Genomic DNA, 20,639 nt, shown 5'->3' with positions numbered 1-20,639 from the left:
ATAACTCCCCATGTGCTGACATACAACCAGCACCATCTGTAGGACCAGAGACGAGCTTAGTCCCTCTGCTTGGAATAGGAACTCCTGCTCAGAAAGAAAGGAACTTAAGGGCCATTGCAAAAGCCAGTTTGTGTATAAGTACCCAAACCACGCAGGCTATCTTCTTAGTTTGCGTAGTTGCTATGGTTTATGTATCAGGAGGTGAATAAATCTACTTACAAATAATTTCCATAAATAGCTATTTAAATAACTATATATAAAAACAAAAGAGCTAGTTTATGCTTTGGAGGCCTTTTTGTTCTATTTATTATTGCCAATTCTTTAAGCCTTGAGCCCCATTAGTATATTGCTGAAAACAGAGTAAAAATATTGATGGCTAAGAAGATAGAGAGAATGGGAGAAAATACCACTACAGCACCTTTGGGTCATGACCCCTTTGGAGTGACTGACACTTTCACAGGGGTCAAATATCTGATACCGTGTAGATCATATATTTACAGTATAATTTATTATAGGAGAAAATTACAGTTATGAAGTGGCCATGGAAATTTTTATGGTTGGGATTCACCACAACCTGAGGAACTCTATGAAAGGGAGAATTAGGAAGGTTGAGAGCCACTTTTCTCTAGGAACTGCAATATTGGTCATCATTCGACAAGTCTCCTGTGGAAGATTTTGCCACCTATTTCTAAAATATACTGAATATATCTTTAAAATCCCCGGGAATCAACAATTTCTTCATTCTTATTCCATTGTTTTAGCCAGTGGTCTAGACAGGTTATTTCCCTGGGTACAATGAAAGCTCTAGATATAGACAAGCAACTTAATAGGACCAACAATAGAACAAAATCAGGACTCTTTAAAAAGTTACTTGAGAAAGGAAACCTATCAACCCACCAAGCAAGACATGGAGCTGTGGCATCAATTTTGCAATCTTTAGGTGAGAGAGAAGCAGAACCAGGTTGAAAGATGAAAAACCATGGGACAGGAGTACATTGTGGAAGACCTCTATTCAAGCTACATTTTACATCCAGAGCCATTTCTAGAGGGAACCTGCTATAATACCTTTGGTACTTAAGGAAGTTTGGTTAGGTTTCCTGCCATTTAATGAAAGTCGACCTTCTAAGGCATCATAAATAGCAGGTCTCACAGTCACAGTGTCTAGGGAAATCATTAGAGACTGAAGTATGTACTCCTAATCATTTCTCTCTGCCTTTGTGCATTTCAGAAAACCAGGAAGATCTGAGAATATCATGCAGCAGCCCTGTATCATTTTAAATGCCATCTGTATCCCCATGCTCCTCTCTTCCCATTCAGGCACCAAACATATGAATGCCAACTTCATATGTTCAGATGTTAAGAATCTGAGTTCTTTTCATGAGAATAACTCAGCTGAGTAAGAAAGAGGATGATGATGAATTCCCAAAGGCTACTTTGGAAATGATGGTTACAGTCAGGGTCACTCATATCTTTCCTTTTAAATAATTTGTTAATTCTTTGGCTTTAACAAGGACATTGAATAGCACAGGGTCCCAGCATCCTCTCTTATAAATGGAGAATGTGTATCATGAAGCTGTTGTTTCAATTCAATGACTCAGTCACAAGTCACATGTACAAAGAACAGCAATGGACTGATGTGTCATGGGTACTTTCTGTGTTTCGTTTCTCGTGGGACATTCTCCACAGCAGTAAATGATATGACTTACTTTCCTTTGTAGTTGTAGACACTACCTCAATCACCAGCCCTAAAAGCATGTATTGGATGAATGAGTGACCCTTGGCAGGGGGCCTGTAAAACTATTTATACAGTTCTGCTTCATCTTACAGCGTTAGGAATAGGTCTCTAATTGTGGAAATCAAAGCCCCAGTTAGAACTTTGTGGGAGAGGATACTTGACCACCCCCATTTGGGCGGTGTCTATCAATAGTTTATAAGTAAATGCATTGGGTAGAAGCCATTGTAGGAACAACTCTCAACCTAAGAAGTACTGCCAACCCCAGAAACCTCCATTTTAAACCTTAACCTGCTTTAGGATTTTAGACTCAAATCATTTTCCCGAGCCCCCCAGTGGAGAAACCCATCAGAAACTCCCTCACCTTCCTGCCTTGAAAGCCATAGAATTGTCTGCCAGGCCCTAAAATTGGCTCCTCTGGACGAGTGCTGCTTTTGCAATCCCTAGACTGCCATCAAGTTGGTCGTGAGCTGTGAGCTGCCGACTAGGTGTCTGTTTCCTGAGCAAATGCACCTTGAGTAAAGATACTGTAAAGGGAAAATGTGTTGCAGGAAAAATGAGGGGAAGGAGGCAGTTGCGATGGAGAATGAGATTCAGCTTCCGAGAGAGCAAGCATTTTCATGTGATAAATTTCTCCACTGTGTGGACTCACTAGTCCCAAGCAGTGTTAACAATTTCTTCTATTATCTTCTTGCTCTGACATAAGCTTGGGAGATCAGAAGTGTAAGCAGGTAATTCAATTGCCTCTCTTCCCTGCCAAGCTGTTAAGCAGGCACTTCTACCTTGCTCAGGCTTAGATCAGGTTTCCCAAAGGCTGCCCAAACAAGCTAATAAAATGAGCCCTTTGAGAAGCAGAGAAAGAATGTGGGGAGACTGCGGCATGGTCTTCCATGCGGATGCAAACAGTTTAGTTGCCATGTACTTGTTAAACCATTTGTGAGACAGAGAGAAGACCACAGATACATAGTAAGCTGAAAGTAAGAGGACATCTTTCCTTCCCATAACTATTCATAAAAATAATAATTTGATGTTTATTGCACAAACAGCAGAGGGTTGGGAGTTCATTCACCTGTGTCATGATTTTATTCTACATTTATTCATCCAACAACCATTTCTTGAATATATCTCAGGCAATCTGGATATCTGGACAAGCATACACATGCATGCACACACATACATGCACACATACACACACACACACACTCATGCACACACACTCATGCACGCACACACAAGCAATAATGAGAGTATTTAGTATTTATAAAGGAAGCCTTCAGGAATGAAACGGGGATACAAAGGAGTGATGGGGTGAATTTGTTCACAACATATTATATACATGTATGGAATTACCAAAAATCAAATTTAAAAAATTTTAAAGCCCAGTGAGGCAGGAACACCAACACAGGAACACCAAGAATGAATGAGGTGTCACGGGTTTAAAGGGGATTTGGATATACAATTAATAAAACTTGCTGGACTGCTGAGGTACATATAGGATATACCTTTTTTTCTGCCCATGGTACCAAAAAGCAGAAAAGAACGAGGAGAAGCCATGATCGTAGGATTATTCCAAAACATGACTAGGGGCAATGTGATCAACCACAGATAAATTCAGCCCAGGCTGAGGAAAGCTGAGGGATCACTTCAGTACAGTACTCAAAGGGTCAATGCCCAGGCATCTGAATGCCGCCACAGATTCAGGTTATAATTCTATCAACCATTGAGTTTCCTTCAGCCCTTTGCACCTGCTACATCTAATTTGACTCAAACGGGGCAGAAACAGCCTTCCAAAGGACACCCCTGGATGCTCTGCTAGAATAACAAAGCTTGGCAGTAGAATAATTCTTGCTGAAGAAAGAAGACAGAAGGAAAGACCTGTGTTGAGGACTCAGTATCAGAAATAAAGAAGAAGAAGAAGAAGAAGAAGAAGAAGAAGAAGAAGAAGAAGAAGAAGAAGAAGAAGAAGAAGAAGAAGAAGAAGAAGAAGAAGAAGAAGAAGAAGAAGAAGGAGAAAGAGAAAGAGAAAGAGAAAAAGAAAAAGAAAAAGAAAAAGAAAAAGAAAAAGAAAAAGAAAAAGAAAAAGAAAAACTTGTACAAAGTCAGACAGGGGACTGTCTACACAGGACCCAGACTAAATATATGCCTTGATTACTTTAAAACATATAATCCTTTCTTATCTATTCATGCTTCTCTGAGAAACAGAAAAAGGAACTGTTTTTGAAGACAAAATACAGCTCTCTACCCCTAGCCTTAGAAGCCCCTGGGGAAATGTAGGCATTGGTTGGTAGAGAGAGAGTGAAAGTAAAAGTAGCTACAACCTAAGGACAGTGCATCAGGCTCTTAAGTCCTGGGGCCCTCTCTTTTTCTACAAACAGTGCCTCCCCCAAGCAGTTATAACAAAAGAGGTGGCCAGGGCATGGATAGATAACTAAGGAACAGACTTAGTGTCCCTTCAGATTGGAGAGAAGGCATCTTGGGAGCATTCATGGGATGGGTAGTCAATCATTCCCAGTACTGCGGACCCAATCTTTGGCTACATTGATTTCTAACTCCAAGATGGAGCTATCCAGCTGAGGCAACATAGCTTTAGGGTCAGATACTCTGGTGTGTAGACTTTGCTGGCTTCTTGACTCTCCTGATCCAAACATCCCCCTACCCCACCTGTATGAGGGACTTTCTGTCCCACTATCACACTCAACTCAATTCTCTGCTAGAGGATGACAAGGGGCTACCAAGCATTCTCTCTCTTTCTTCCCATCTTGCTTTTCTTCTGGAGAACTTTCTTTTCCATTCAGCTCAAAATATTCTTTAGAGAAAGGTATTGGATAATCTTTTATTTTCTTTTTCCCACTAACATGGCTTAGACAAGAAAAAAAATGAGCCATAGAATCTGTGTGTGTGTGTGTGTGTGTGTGTGTGTGTGTGTGTGTGTGTGTGTGTGTAAATACTATAGTCATCCTACAGATGTTGGGGTGAAGGATCTAGAGAAGTGGTTTTCAACCTGTAGATTGCTGTCTTTTTGTGGAGAAGGTCAATGACCCTTTCAAGGGATTACCTAAGATCATTGGAAGACACAAATACTTACATTATGATTCATAATATTAGCAAAACTACAATTAAGAAGTAGCCAACAAAAATAATTTTATAGTTGGATGTTATCACAACATAAAGTATTGTATTAAAGAGTTGCAGCATTAGGAAGGTTAAGAACTACTGACAGAGACATAACAGGTAGAGCCTAACAATTAAGCCAACAAAGCAAGTGACACAGACAGAAAAATCCAGACCATGGTGACATTAATCTCAGTTACATAAACCAATAACCATCATCCTTGTTAAAGACACTTTCTTTTTGTTGTCTGTCAACCTTTCAAGGATAATTCTCATTGTGACTCTTCCAGGGTGAACTTCCCTAACCAAACATTGCAGCCACAAACATGGCACCATCTCATAAAAGAATCTTTTCTGAATGTGCCTTTGCACAGTCACTTACAATGCAGTTAAACATTTTCTATCTAGATTCATCCACTCACTAGCTGTGCAGTGTTAGGAAAGGTACATGGAATGATGCGTGACTCTGTTTTCCCATCTGTGAAATAGGATAAAATTTATTTCTATCACAAAAGAAATAAATGAGACAATGTAACAGCATCCTCTAGACCAGGAATAGAGTACTTGGGGGAAAGGTGAACGATTAATGGAAGTAGAGTACCCTACTTAGGGAGAAAGTGGACAGTTACTAGGGCTGGATGGTGGTACTGTGCTTGGCTAACATTAATCACCAACACTGCATAAACTAGGCATGGTAATACATGGCTACAATCCCACTACTCAGGAGGTAAAGGGAAAAGGGTTAAAAGTCTGTCTCAGGCCACCTTTGGCTAGACAAGGAGTTGGAAGGCAGCCTGGACTACGTGAAATCCTATTTTGGGGGATGGGAGGAAAGGAACGATGTAGGGAGAGAGAACATTATATTTTATTCTCTGAGTATGCCAAGAACCCTATTAAGTCAACAGCTTTGTGTGGAGTCAATGGATGAACATAACCCACCCCCATCTCTAAGACAGAGGTGAAAACATAAGCTGAGCCCTGTTTATCCAATATGCATCTGTCCGAGTCCCCCTTGGCTCTCGCGCATTCTGCTAGCCTTCAGTTGCAAGACTCATCAGATGCCTGGAACCCACCACTCCATCCCAGCATCCACCAAAAGAGCTCCCCTGCACCTATGCAGCTCAAGCTCCCCTGCAGCCTATGCAGCTTGTATGCACACCACAGCCCATGGCTAACACTCTGAGCCAAGGAGGCTGTGATCAGCCATAATAGAATATTTTAGTAGCTGAAAATAATAGAATATTTTATTAAGCAAAATGGAAAGGGAGATCATACACTTTCTGATTCTGTTTCAAAGAGTGGTGGGGAGAAAGCCAAGCACTGCACAGGCATCAGAGACAAGTCCAGCCCAAGGAATGGGGAAGGGTCACCCAATCATCTCCTTTATTGCCTCCCAGAGGCAAAATGTTCACTCACCATGCATTATTCGATTGCCTGTGTGATGGTTACCTCTAATTATCTTTCTTCGTTAAGATGCAAAGAAGACAAAGCCACCCATCTACTTCTTCCCCTGTTTGTAGCATCAGGCATGGGGTTGGCAGAAGAGGAAGCTGAAATGAATGGTTATATGAAAAGTATGTGCAGCCTTATATTTCAGCACCCGTGTGACTGCAGAAACACAGGATACAAACTATTGGGTGAAGGCTATAGCCTTTTTCATTTTTGGATCCTGTGATATTAACTTCCATGAAATATATCTTATAAGCTACCTGAAATCCTATGGCACTGTGTATTTAATAATGAAATAGACAGAGAAAGACAGGGAAGAATCAACTAGTTTCACTTGAAGTGATTATTCTATGATTCAGCAGAATGTGTTTCCTCATAATTCCAATGAGCATTATTATTCCATTCTAAGTAAAACATGATGTTCCAATTTTAGCTTGCTCCAAAGTAATAGATATTTGGTGCTATTCGTCCACCAACATATATTTTCTGAGTACCCATTGTGTTCTAAATACTACACTGAATAATGCACAGTCCTTGGTCTCCAAGTAAATTATCACCATCCTAGTAATTGTATTACTATTCCTACCAAATTCTAGAGTAGTAGAACTGTCATTTCCCTCATCACAGTTTCCAATTCCCTCATTCCTGCCTCTTGCCTGGATACCCCTTCCCCATAAGGAAGCCAACCCAGGTGCCTCTGGAAATTGGGAGGCTGCAGACAACATCTGGTACACTAAGGGAATGTGTTTGTCTCAGCCCAGCTCAAAATAGTATCTGACAAGCCTGGATCACACAAGTTCTAAAAAACTCACGAGAAATAACCTGAGAAATCTATAGCTGCCTCCTCCAATTTCACTCCCTGTCTGGCTGCTTATTGAGTTCTGCAGCCTGTATTGACAGCGTGCAACCCTGCTTCTGTCTGCCTGCTCTTATGCAGCGGTAACCAAAAACAGGGGGTGGGGGAAGAACATCACAGTTATGATTCATGCCTGAGACCCTGTTCCTGAGCCAGGTACCAGCCTACAAGCAGAATTTCCAAGAGAAAAAAAAAATAACAGTAAGATTTGTTAGAAAGAAAATGCCAGGGTCTCCTTCCTTCTTCCTATTCACCTCCCCCCACCTCTTCTTCTCTCAGGGCCACGTACTTCATCTGGCTCCTTCCGACCTCTACTCTCCCCATTTAAGCTTACAAATTCTACTTTTGCACTAAGAAAACACATCCGATATAAAGAGGATGGGGTAGAGCCAGCCCCACCATAGCTCACAAACCTTTTGCTTTAAGGTGAGCTGAAAGACTTACCTGAGAAGCTGGAGTTAATTTCACTGCAGAAATGAAAGTGCAGAGTGCAGATCCCTGGGAAAACATAACCTTGGGACTAGGGGAGAAAAGCAGGGAAGAGAGGGGCCACCACATTCCCTAAGCCCTCCAGTCCTGTGTCTCTGCCGGAGCCGGCAATTGATAATCTCACTAACACCTACAACAGTGTGCAGGAAGCTGCCTTCTTCCTAACTAATACCGCCCTCAGTGTTGTTCGTGATTTTGCAACTCTTCTCTCACCATCCGAATCTTAGTGCAGCACTGGCAATTAGAAACCTGCACACACCTGGGACCTGGGACAGGGTGTTTTGTGCACACAGTGGGAATTTCGATCAGCAGGGAAGACTCTTGAGCAGTTTCCTCCTTTCCTGGGAGGATTTATTTGAATGGGCAGGCTTGTGTCGTTCCAAACATATCCCCTGTCTTAATGTGAATCACTGACTCGGGAAGTCACATGGACCCAAGATTCCCAGAAGGAGCACTCTGTTCTGGGAAATATCAGGGATGTCTACTCTCTTATTAGCCACAACCCTTAAATAACTGCTGTGATCAGGATGCATCACTGAAGAGGACATTTCAAAGCTGAGTTGTTACTGCAGTGAGCAAAGCAGAAAGTAATGCAAAAGAGCGGCTTTCTACTGCAACAGTTGCCCAAGCTCCATTCTTCCTACTGGTCAGAGCTCAGGTGCAAGGCACCGCAAATATACAGATATTCTGAAATAAAGGCAGGGGTCCCAAAACCATTTATTCCAGACTGATATAGAACCCCTAAGTCACCTAACGCTAGGGTTACTTGAAACACTGAAGGATATTTTTAGATTGATCCTGTTGTCTATTTATTCCTATCTTAGACAAGAAGCAGGAATAAGGAGGTAGAATACTATATATGGAGCTGCCATTCTGTGATATGAACAAAGATAGACTCAGGTATTATTACCTCTAACCCCTCACAGAGAAAGAACTTCATCTCCAAATGTTTCTGAATTGTGTTAATTTTACTAATAATAGAAGTGGCTGAGCTTAATGACACTGTAGGCATAGTTCACAGAATTTCCCATGATTTACACCATCCAGTAGCCCAGTAATCTTATAAGGTGGACATCATTGGTTATTGTCTTAGTTAGGGTTTCTATTGCTATGATGAAACACTATTACCAAAGCAATTTGGGCAAGAAAGGTCTTATTTGGCTTACACTTCATCACTGTTCATCTTGAAGGAAGTCAGGACAGGCATTCAAAGAGGGCAGGAACCTGGAGGGAGGAGCTGATGCAGAAACCATGGAGGAACACTGTTTACTGGCTTGCTCCCCATGGTTTCACAGTCTGCTTTCTTATAGAACCCAAGACCACCAGCTCAGAAAGTGTCACCATCCACAATGGGCTGGGCCCTTCCCATCAAACATTAAGAAAAATGCCCTACAGGTTTACCGACAGCCCAACCTTGTGGAGGCATTTTCTCAAGCTTCTTTTCTCTCTGATGACTCTAGCTTTTGTCAAGTTGACATAAACCTAATCAGCACAGTTATTCTCCTAATGTTAGAAATAAGCACATAGCATTTCAGAGACACAAGGCAAGGTGTCCATGGTCATAGGGTACTAAGAATTTCTCAGGATTAGAAGCCACACATCTAACATTTCAGACTTTTTAACCACCATACTGTACCCCACTGAGCATATACTCACAGTAAACCACTATGCCCTTTCTATTTTATTATTTTATTATTTATTTATTTAAAATCTATGGTCATTTGTATGTGTCCATAGATCACAGGTCAGCCCTCTGCTATACAAAAGACTTATTAAGGAACATACTCCTGGGCTTGAGATCTTAAAAGAAACAAGCAAGTTCCTCATAACAAACTACTATTAAACGCTTGGAATTGGACCTTCTTGATTAAAATTCATGTAAATACAAATTTCCTACGAACCGTCATATATATTCAACAAATGGATCTACTAACCCACTTAATAAATTATTGTTCTTGTTGATGAATGTTCTCACTGTTGAATGTGAGGTTTTTAAAATTCTAAGCAATTACTTATTCTGACTTTTTACTAATTTAGGCTTTTCTGGCGATCAAGTGAAAAGTCCTGCTTATAAACCTTTCCTTCAAAATGTTAGCTTATTCATACTCACAGCGTCCTCAGGGTAGACAGAAAGTACCACATCGCTCATCTTATCAATATTCAGAAGAACACACATTGATTGTAAGCAGGTCAGTGGTGCAGAGCACACAGCCAGCGTACAATGTATAATAAACCTCACCACGTACAGAACTTCCTCATCCATCCAGTGATTCATCACTCACTACATGCTTTAAGGCAGAAACACCATTTTAACAGGTCCAGGGACTCCTTTAAACTGCTCTGGTATTAGAATATAGCAAACTATGGATATAGTGCAGCCTCTACAACCTCTCACTCCTATCTCGCCAAGACTTTAAAACCATTCTAAACCAATGACTTATAAATGATGAATACGTTGGTTCACTGGGTCTTTCTTTGAGTGTTGCTCTAAGACTTTGCTGATTAGCTCACCTGATGAGTTGGAATTGAGCATGAATTATGGATTTGATCTTCATGTGTGCCAGTTAGCTTCATACTAATTACAAAGTGGTCCATTGTCAGATATGAGCTATTTGTGCAAGATGAGGGACAGGAAACCCTGCCTGTTTTGAGTTTCAAGCTTGTGTTCCGCCAAAAATCCACACTGAAATGTAATCCCCATTTTTGGTTGTACTAACTCCTGAGAAGTGACTAAGCCGAGAGAGCTCTACTCTCAGGAATGGACTAACATTTTATAAAAGAGGATCAGAGAATGATGTAATAATTGCAGCCTTCACCAGATACTGAATCTGCTATTAACTTAATCTTGGACTTCCCAGTCTCAGAAGATCAGTATGTACATTTTGGTTGTTTATAAAGTAACCAGATGGCTGCAAAAATATCTCATTGAGAGAATATGTCTCTCAGATTCTGGGATTAATCCCTAATTCCATAAACAATCTAGTCTCATATGATTTTATAATAGTTCAAATGAACACAGACACCTTTAGTTATCATACTTGGGAATGGTACTATGTAGAGTAGAACCTAGAGAGGATAAATCATGACAGTCCATCATTAGTAATCAAGGAGCAGCTGGTATAAGACCTTGCAGTCAATGGGGGAGGAGAAATAGAAAAGTCATAGCCCAGCATTTATATTAATTCCACAATTTTGGAATTATAAGCTATTATATCCATGGAAAGAGCATGTGCCCAATATTGCTTAAGAACCTTCATCTGCTCATTGCAACCCATGCCCCTTAAGGATTCTTGGGTCCATGATTTTTTTTTCTAGCATATTTTTGAGAGTTCAGCATCCCTGGAAATGAAGTAAATATTTCAGGGTTGACAAACTGACAAGCAGGTAAAGTTCTTCTAAAGAATACAAAACTGTTGTCTTGCCAAGTTTGGGTTCTAGAAGCAATGCCAGTGAAAGTGCTGTCAGGTCAGAGAAAACAAGTCTGATTCTTTTCAGAGATGACTGAAAATTTCAGGATAGTCATTCGGCCTTTCCCCGCTTGTGTAGGAATGCAGAGGAATGTACCTTAGCTTCAAGGTTAAGTAACAACAGCAACTTAATACATCTCTTCTACTCTTGGAAAAAAATTATCTTAACGAAAAAAAAAAATGGATTGTTTCTTCCACGGCTTTCAATATTCCCAGTAGAAGAGAGAAAACAGTTTTGCAGTTGTTTCTTTGTCAACTGAGGAAAAAATCGCTTATTTTTCACCCCTCATATCTTAAAATTAAATTACACTGAATGCAGTTTAAATGAATGCTTCTAAAAACTTCTCACTAGTTGGACCTAATTCTAATTTCTTTCTGTAATGCTCATGTCCTGAAGGAAGAATAGCTCACCTGATTTGCATTTTTCCTGTTCGACTGCTCTATACCAGGGGAATTCAACAGTTGCCTGTTTCAGTGACAGAAGAAATTGAAGGCTGTGATCATTACATTGAATTTTTCAAGAATCCAAAACATCAAGAAATGGGTGAAATGGATTATAAGTATAAATTATTGTAAAGATAGTCTATTAACAGCCAGTTTTTGCCACATGAAGTCCAGCTAAGTGTGGGTTCACCAGAACATAGTTGAACATTCAATGTCATACAATACTGCAGAGGACTTGGAGGCCAGCATCAAGACAAATGAAAGCCTTTGGCAAGTTCAAAGATATTAGCATGGATAGAACAGAGATACAGAAGTCCTCATCCATAGAGTCTGAGAGCTGTAAGGACAGTCCTGTACCCTGCAAAGCTCCCTAGGAATCCTAACTGCATTCATCAAGTCAGCATATCATGGATCATCAAGCAATCTTTCATTTATCACAATTTACCAAGTACTTTATCAAATGCCTTTTAAAACAAGGCTACAGACTTCTGCTTCAGGGAAGCTGGCGAGACATAGTTGTTTCTGTTCCTTATACTGTGTACAAGTATCAGCTGCTGACAGAGGGGTGTGGAGTCTCTAACTTTGGTTGCTTTTGTTTTCAAAACATTCATGTATAGTACCTGTCCTTTTGGGAGATTAACCCTTTTGTCGTCATATAACAATCCCCCCTGTATCTGGTAACTGTTTTTTGTCCTAAGCCTAATTTATTTGCTACTAGCAGTACTACTCAAGATTTCTACCAATTAATATTGCCATGTTGTATTTTCCTATAATTTTACTTTTGTCCTACTCATGTCATTTTATTAGAAGTGAGTGTTTTATAGAAAGCGTGTAGTTGCATCATGTTTTTAAATTGAGCTTACCATTTCTTTTATTTATATATAAGGTTTTTAAAGTTCTTATTTTATTTTATACATTACAGAATACATGTACCATTTGTTCTTTCATGCCCTACTATCAACAACTCATAGGACTATGAAACAAAAAACACCAAGAATACAGAATTTCATCAGCCAAAAATATTTAACTCTCCTTTATTGAACACTTTACTAAAGAGTAAAATAGTACCCATTTTCAAACTTATATGGAACATATACTAAGATAGCCCATAAAACTGAAACCTAATAATTTAAAAGAAATGAAATCATGTAGTATTTTACCAGCCAGATACTTAACTAAATTATAAATAAGTAACAAAAGTAATTAAAATTATTTTGAACTAATCAGACTATACCAAAATAATACATGAAACAAAAAAGGTCAAAAAAAAAACCAAATAATATACTACAATGAATGAAAATGAACATATAACTTATAAAATACACAATGTATCAAAGAAAGTAATCCTAAAATAAAAATTTATTAGTTATATATAATAATGGATTTCATATATATATATATATATATATATATGAAATGTATTTTATGGTCAAAATACATTTTGACCTTATTTACCCCCATCCAATATTTTACCTTGTCTCCACTTCTACTGATCAATACTTTTTCACCAAAGAGTCTTATTTCTACTTTCATACCTTATTTATGTATTTATTATTTATTTTGGCATCCCAGAGTTTAATTAGGTTGACTTACAGAAATATGGTGAGACATTACTTACAGGAGCATGGAAAACTACCCAGTGTCTATACCATAAAGAAAGTATACAGAAAAGGAAATGTGTGTTGCTAATTGCAAATCACATATCTCACATCAATAATATAAATAAAGAAAGAAAAATGGAGCTCAGTGGAAGTAGAGGTATACATGGGAGAATATTGGGGTAAATATGGTCAAAACACATTATAGGCATTTGTGAGATGCCATGCTAAATCACACTAAAATGAGGTCGTAGCTCAAAATTAAAAATAAATGCCAAAGAAAAGAAATAATAAAGAGAAAACCAACAACAATCAAAGTAAAAACAAACAGTTATGCTAGAAAAATGATAAAACAACAACAAAAATAGTTCAAGAATCAATACACCTGAAACACCCATTGTAAGACTGGTAAAGAGAGAGTACACAAAAGACCAATATTCAGAACGAGAAAAGAGATATCAATACAACTCTTAAAGATGCCTAAGGGAAAAATAAATGAATATTACAAACAATTTTAACAAATAATTTGGACAATTTAAGTGAAATTAACCAATTCTTCAAATAAATAAGTAAACAAACAAACAAACAAACAAATAAATAAATACTAACAGCCATAAACCATTACTCAGTATTACAAAGCCATTTTGCCTAACAAGTCACTTACCTATTAGGAATTCAAATTCCTAATTAAAATACTACCCAGGATAGAGTTAGGAACCAGACCCTAGTGGTCAGAGAAAAAAGTTCTCCCAATCACTTTTAACAGAATGAATGCTGACTACATAGGATAAGTTTCAGACAATAGAAAATGGAATATATTACAAGCTCGTTTGATGAAACTAACACCCTCTGATACTAAAAGTAGACAGAGACTGCATTAAAAAAGAAAATATAAGTGAATAATCCTCCATAATTATAGACAGAAAATTCCTGGCAAAATATTAGCTAATAGAATTTAGTAATGAATACAACAAATCATACACATCTCAGACACAGTGGTGGAATAATTCTCATCCAAATTCCCAGGCAAAAACAAACTTCAACCCAAGTATCATATTTTCAGAAATATTATCTCCAAATGGACCCTGGACTTGAGAAGCAAAATGTCAACGTGTAAGATATTTAGGAACAAAACATAGGTGAGAATCTTGAAGCTGTTTCCTCTGGCGAAGAATTTTTGACAATGAAAACAAAACAACAGGTCACTAAAAGAAATACTAATAAAGTGGTCTACACTGAAATTATACTCTTTCTTCTCAAAAGGCCCCGCTAAGGTGATAAGAAGACAAACTACAGAATAGGACAATATATGCGCAAGCCATGCATTTAAGAAAATACTAAAAAATAATAATAATAATTCTCAATTTGATGTTGTGTTTTTTTTTTTTTTAACTCTGAGGTAATGAGAAGACACAGAATGCATTTCACTAAAGACAGCATACAGGTGGCAAATAAGTACAAGGAAACACATTCCACATCATTAGGGACTGAAGAAACATGTGTGGAAACCACAGACCACAGTGAGATGCCACTACACACCTGTTGCAATGCTGTAATAAAATTTGCATGCATGTGGTCAGCATGCCATGACTAGAAGAATGTCTACACCAGAAACTGCTGTGAGGACCTCTGGAAATGCTTCTGTTGTTTCATTAAAAAAGAAGAAGAAGAAGAAGAAGAAGAAGAAGAAGAAGAAGAAGAAGAAGAAGAAGAAGAAGAAGAAGAAGAAGAAGAAGAAGAAGAAGAAGAAGNAAGAAGAAGAAGAAGAAGAAGAAGAAGAAGAAGAAGAAGAAGAAGAAGAAGAAGAAGAAGAAGAAGAAGAAGAAGAAGAAGAAGAAGAAGAGGAAGAAGAAGAAGAAAAGAAAAACGAAATGTGGAATTAATAGCAATAGTATACCGTGTGCTCATATGAGAAACTATGCCTAAACCTTTACAATAGTTATTTACTTCATAATAGGCAGATATGGAAATATGCTGGTATCCTTTAATATCCTTTAGCAGATGAATTGTAGAATAAATAGTAATATAGATTTTGCTGAATGAGTAAAGCTAAAACTGAAGTTTGTTTAAGACATGGTTTTACTTACGCAGAATTTTGTGGTAACAGAATTACGGAAATGGGAGTACAGATTAGAACTTTCAAGAGCTGTCTAATGCAGGCAACTTCAGAAAGCTTTGCTACCGTGACTCTCTGCCTTCCCAGGTCGTGGGATTATGCAGTCATTTTGCTACATATTGGTGTAAAGGAAAATGGGTGAAGGACACTATATCTCCAGGTATTGTTTCTTATAACTTCATTCACTTCATTGCCCCGTGCAACTGTGGCAAAATAAAACTTTTTTTTTTAAAGTAAACAAAATGTTGACATATTTTCTCGCATTGTTTCACAGGTTGAATCTTTTCCCTTAGACTGTCTATAATGGGCCTTGGCATTTAAAAGACAAGGTCACAGAATGACGTTCTACCTTTTGAATACATTAGTGGACCTAGGGCTCTGAAAAGCCAAATTTCTAAAATATAACCCATCGTTGGTCCTCAAAGGCAAAACTAATGTAATCCATCAACTATTTTAAAACACTCTAGGGATTACAACTATGCTTATGTTGAACAAAATTAATCTAATACTTAGCCTTGCTTTTCAATAAAAGTAAATCATCTATATTTTAACTTCAAATGCTAAGGTATCTTACTTAACAAAATATTATTCTTCCACTCTTTATGAGTCTTTTGACCTGAAATCAACTAGTAGGTACCTGATAGTACTACTTTATTTTACTTCACTTTTCAAACTTCAAGGGTGTTCTTGCGAGAATCTGTAATGCAAATGACTATTTTCTCCAGGATGACACTTGCTTATAAAATGAAGAAACTACTACAGGTAATAATGACAGTTAACATGAATTACAATACACAGGTTAATGATAATGTTAAATTGATAATTCATAATTATTGATTAATGCCAAGTGGCCTGCACCAGCCTCAGTGAATTACAAAAGATATTTTGATTGTTATCATGTACAAGCTCATAGTGTTAACTTTCCCAAAAGAACACAGCTAGCACAGATTCAAATCTGAACTCTCTGACTATACTGTCCACCACGTTAGACTCTGTGTCAGCATCTTGTTTTCCTTTAAGATCTAAGAAGTCAGTCATTCCATTTATCAGAAATATCACAGCATGAAATGGCTACTGTTCAGTAGGAGGCCCTCACATGCCTAAGAATTCAGCTCATCTCTTAGGGTCAGTATCATTAGATCATGTACATTGTAACTGTAATCAGTAAGCAACAGAGTTAACACACACATTTCAGGAAAAAAAAAAAAAAAAAACACAAAAGCCAGGCGGTGGTGGCGCACGCCTTTAATCCCAGCACTTGGGAGGCAGAGGCAGGCGGATTTCTGGGTTCGAGGTCAGCCTGGTCTACAGAGTGAGTTCCAGGACAGCCAGGGCTACACAGAAAAACCCTGTCTTGAAAAACAAACAAACAAACAATAAATAAATAAATAAATAAATAAAAAACACACGCATTTCAGTGAACACAGATGTTCAGTAGTGCCAAGCCTCATTATTAATATCTTCACAGTGGAGCTCTGAGTAAGTAAACCATCATTAGGCCCTGGCATAGCTTCCTATGTTTAGAAGTGTGAACACCCAGGAACTTCTTCTAGGTGTGAACTTTTGAAAGACCATCCTCAAACACAACCTCTATTAGTGGGTCTTTGTGATTCTTTTATTCCCGCTTCCACGATGCCCCTTTGCTTTCTGTTCACATCCACTTTGCTCTGGCTTTTGGTTGCCCCTCAACAGAGTCCCCATCTGTGACCCTAATTTCAATTTTATATGGTATGAAGGAAGAAAATATCTTGCATCTGGAGAATTGATGTCCCTTCTTTCTAAGAATGAAAACTATTGGAAATACTTTTCCTAAACCATACTTGGTATAAGAATGGTTTTAATGCACCAGATTTCACCTAGTCCATTTTTTAAACATTTTGAATATAGCAGAAAATACAACTCTCTTTTTAAAAACCTGTTTTTGTTTTCTATCTTTTTTCTTCTCTTTTTTATGTGCATATACTCTCTCACACGTGCATATATGAGCACATTATTTTTTTTTCTTGAAGCTTGTTTAGTGACTCCTTCCTTCCTGTCTCTCCTGCAACTCTGCCCAGTTACAACAAACTACACAGCTCCCTGCTGTCTGCATAAAAGCTCATCCCAGACCACAGGAAGTGAAGACCAGCAATTCCTACCAGGACATTACGGAGTTTCAAAACTGTCACAAAAATAAACAACCCAACAGAAGCTTGTGTGTTCTCTGCAGGACAGTGTCTGTCCTTGTGGAGATATGGTTATTCAATTATTTTTAAATCCATAAAAGGCCCACTTTAGTCCCCTTTAAGTCCTTCATGAGCACAGGGTCCACACCTGTCACAGAGAAAGGTCACCAGCCTCTTTCAGATATGCTCACACACTTGAGGTATTAACCTTCTTAGTGACCTTGGTTGCCTTTTATGAGTTCATATTTTCTGGATCTTCTTCCTTCAAAGTGCCTCAGATGCTCCTATCATAGGCCTCTGATAATCCAGACATGACTGGTTTCTATTAGCCTGGGTCCATGGGAAGGGATAGTAAAGAGGAGGGTCAGAATACCTGAAGTACTCAACCAAAAGTAAAATAATCTTCCTCAAGTGGTAGATCTCCAGGAAGTGCTTATTCTGTGTAGGCTGGTGGTGCATAATGGGAACACCCAAATATTCATAGCTGTAGAGAGAAGTTGGACGAGGAAGAAATGCTTGGCATTCAAGAGCTACTGAGGAGCCAGCTGAAGATGTGAGAGCTCACTCTATGTTGACTCTCAAGTTACTAGGAAGAAGACAGAGACCATGTAAGGTAGAACCAGAAGCAAAGGTCCTGTGTGGAATACATGGCATTCCCAAGAAGCGTGTTCTCCTAGACCTTTAATATTGGCATCCTGGATTCTTGGATTCCTAGAGTGTATATTTTAGGTCAGGCGTTGGCAAGATTTCTATAAAGTACAACGTGAGTGAGTTTAAGCCTTGTGGCTCCTTAATAATCTTTGTCATGCTATCATTGCCATTATAAGGAAATGATGTGATAGAGAATAAATGAACAAATGAGTATCTCTATATTCCAATAAAACTTTTCTTATTAAAAATAAGTTGTTGGCATCAGGACATCCCAAACCTATGACATCACATAGGCAGCAGTGCAACCTGTGACCCGCAGACCAGTTGTCAAGACAACAGGCACCATATTCCCAGCATCCACTTGGCTCACCTCCGATCTTTACCTGAGTTACAACATATTGCATATAAATAAGGAGAGCACCCCTCCCTCACTCTCTCTCCCCCTCTTCTTTTTCTGCCACTACCTTGTCTCTCCCTTCCAATAAAACCTCTTCCACGTGGAACTGCCTTGGCCTAGTGTGCTGTTGAGATGCAACCCATCATTCTAACACATCATAAGTGGTCAACCACACTGCGACTATAGGTTGTAGTTTAACAAACCTTGTGTCAAAATTATCACAATAAACATCAGCAAGTACTTGAAGTTTTTAAGAAGTGTGCATAACAATTCAGAATAATAAAGGATGGCCTTCTATAGTAGGTACTAGTCAATACTGCAAAACAATAGTGACTAAAATAATGTAATACAAGTACCACTGAAAGAATAAGTCAGTACAGAAGAGAACCTAGAATCTACCAAAGCTTAGGAGACAGACAGAGCAACACAAGCAGAATAAGAGGGGTCACTTGTAAATTGTACTGCTATACTTTACAACTAGGAAAAAAAGGATAAGACTCAGTTCAGTAGCTTTCATCAGAACTCGATTTTATACCACTTTTAAACTGAATTTTAAAATGAGGAAAAAAAATGAACATTTAACTTCTGATCTAGAAAGGTGTTTTTAAACAAAGAAAGGAATCATCACAAAGGAAATAATCAATAAACTTTAAGAAAAAATAACCTGTGTTGGTTGAGGGAAAAGGACTGAAGCTCTGAGGGCCTGCAGAAAGAATGTAAACAGGCAACCTCAGGAAATAGGAGGTTGGGGTGTGGAAACCCCCACCACCACCCAGAGTGTACCAGAGACCTAGGGAGGTAAGAGACTCCAAGGACTCACAGGGAGGAACCTTTTTGATGAAATGCCCAGCAGTAGGGAGAGGGAACTTATAGAGCCCACCTCTGGCAGGAAGAAAAGGACATCAAGGGAGGGATGGGGTTGCCATCCCACAGTCACACCTTTGACCTATAATTGTTTCTGTCTGAAAGAATTACAGGGATGGAAATGAAGAGGAGCCTGAGGAAAAGAAGGTCCAGTGACAGGCCCAAAGTGGGATCCAGATCAAGGGAGGTCCCAAAGCCTACACTATAACTGAGGCTATGGAGTGCTCACAAAAAGGGATCATGACTGCCCTCCAAAAGACCCAACAAGCAGCTGACAGAGTCAGATGCAGATATTTGCACCCAACCAATGGACAGAAGCAGCTGACCCCTGTTCTTGAATTAGGGAAGGCTGAAAGAATTTGAGGAGAAGGGAAATCCTATAGGAGGACCAGCAGTCTTAGTTAATCTGGACCACCAAACAGACAGCATATACCAGCTGATATGAGGCCCCAACACACATACAGTAGAGGACTTCCAGGTCTGTGTTCATTCAGAGATGATACACCAAACCCTCAAGAGACTGGAGACCCCAGGGAGTTTAGAGGTCAGGTGAGGTGGAGGGTGGGAGCATCCACGTGGAGAAGGGGTGTTGTGGGGAGGAGGTGTGGGATGTGGAGCAGTAGGAGGGTGGGAGGGGAGGGGCGGGGAATGGAATATGGTGTGTAAAAAATGAATTACAAATAAAATTAAATTTAAAAACAAGGCAAAATAACCTGCTCACGGGAAGACATATAAGCAAAGTTGAGGCCAAAAAGGTTTTAAATGTTACAATAAGTATTTTGAACACTAAATGGCAGTATTATTAACGAACAAAAATCCATCAAAATACTAAGGGAAAATGTACTGCAGGTGGGCATATAAACTGGTATAGCCACTATGGATACCAGCATGCAAGCTCCTCCCAAAACAAAAAATAGAACTCCATATGGCCCAGCTATACTACTTCTGGGAATATAACCAAATGAATCTAAATCAGCATCCCACAGAGATGCCGTGTTTACCGTGGCACTATTCTCAATACTCAAGAGATAGAATCAGCCTAGCTGTTCATTAGCAGATGAATGGTGTATATACATACCCAGTGGAGTTGTATTCAGCCATTCAAAAGGACAGGGAAATTACATCAGTTATTTAAAAAAAAACAAACAAACAAAAAAACTGAGTAGAGTGGGACTTTATCATGTCGAGTGGAATAAACTACATCTCAAAAGACAAATGTCACCGTTTTCTCTTATGTGGAACCTGGCCTGTTCACTCACACACACGCACACACACACACACACACACACACACACACACA

The 20,639-nt window shown here is 38.9% G+C and overlaps 1 protein-coding gene across 36 annotated transcripts in view; it reads right to left on the bottom strand.

Annotated features, from left to right (window-relative positions):
• The window catches only part of Nrxn3 (neurexin 3), a 1,590,688-nt gene that overhangs the window by 1,355,453 nt on the left and 214,596 nt on the right, over positions 1-20,639 (bottom strand). The window contains exon 1 of one of the 36 annotated variants that reach the window (XM_021202686.2): positions 7,593-8,826. The exons of 34 other annotated variants lie outside the window; for them this stretch is intronic. The gene's annotated coding sequence lies outside the window, so the exon portion shown is untranslated. Of the gene's footprint in view, positions 1-7,592; positions 8,827-20,639 lie in introns of those variants that run through there. One more of the 36 variants, XM_029541264.1, reaches the window with a different exon arrangement.

This window comes from Mus pahari, chromosome 7 (assembly GCF_900095145.1).
Source record: "Mus pahari chromosome 7, PAHARI_EIJ_v1.1, whole genome shotgun sequence".
In the NCBI taxonomy this organism is placed as follows: domain Eukaryota; kingdom Metazoa; phylum Chordata; class Mammalia; order Rodentia; family Muridae; genus Mus; species Mus pahari.
Note: the sequence above shows the minus strand (reverse complement) of the source record. Positions and strands in the feature narration are given on the sequence as shown.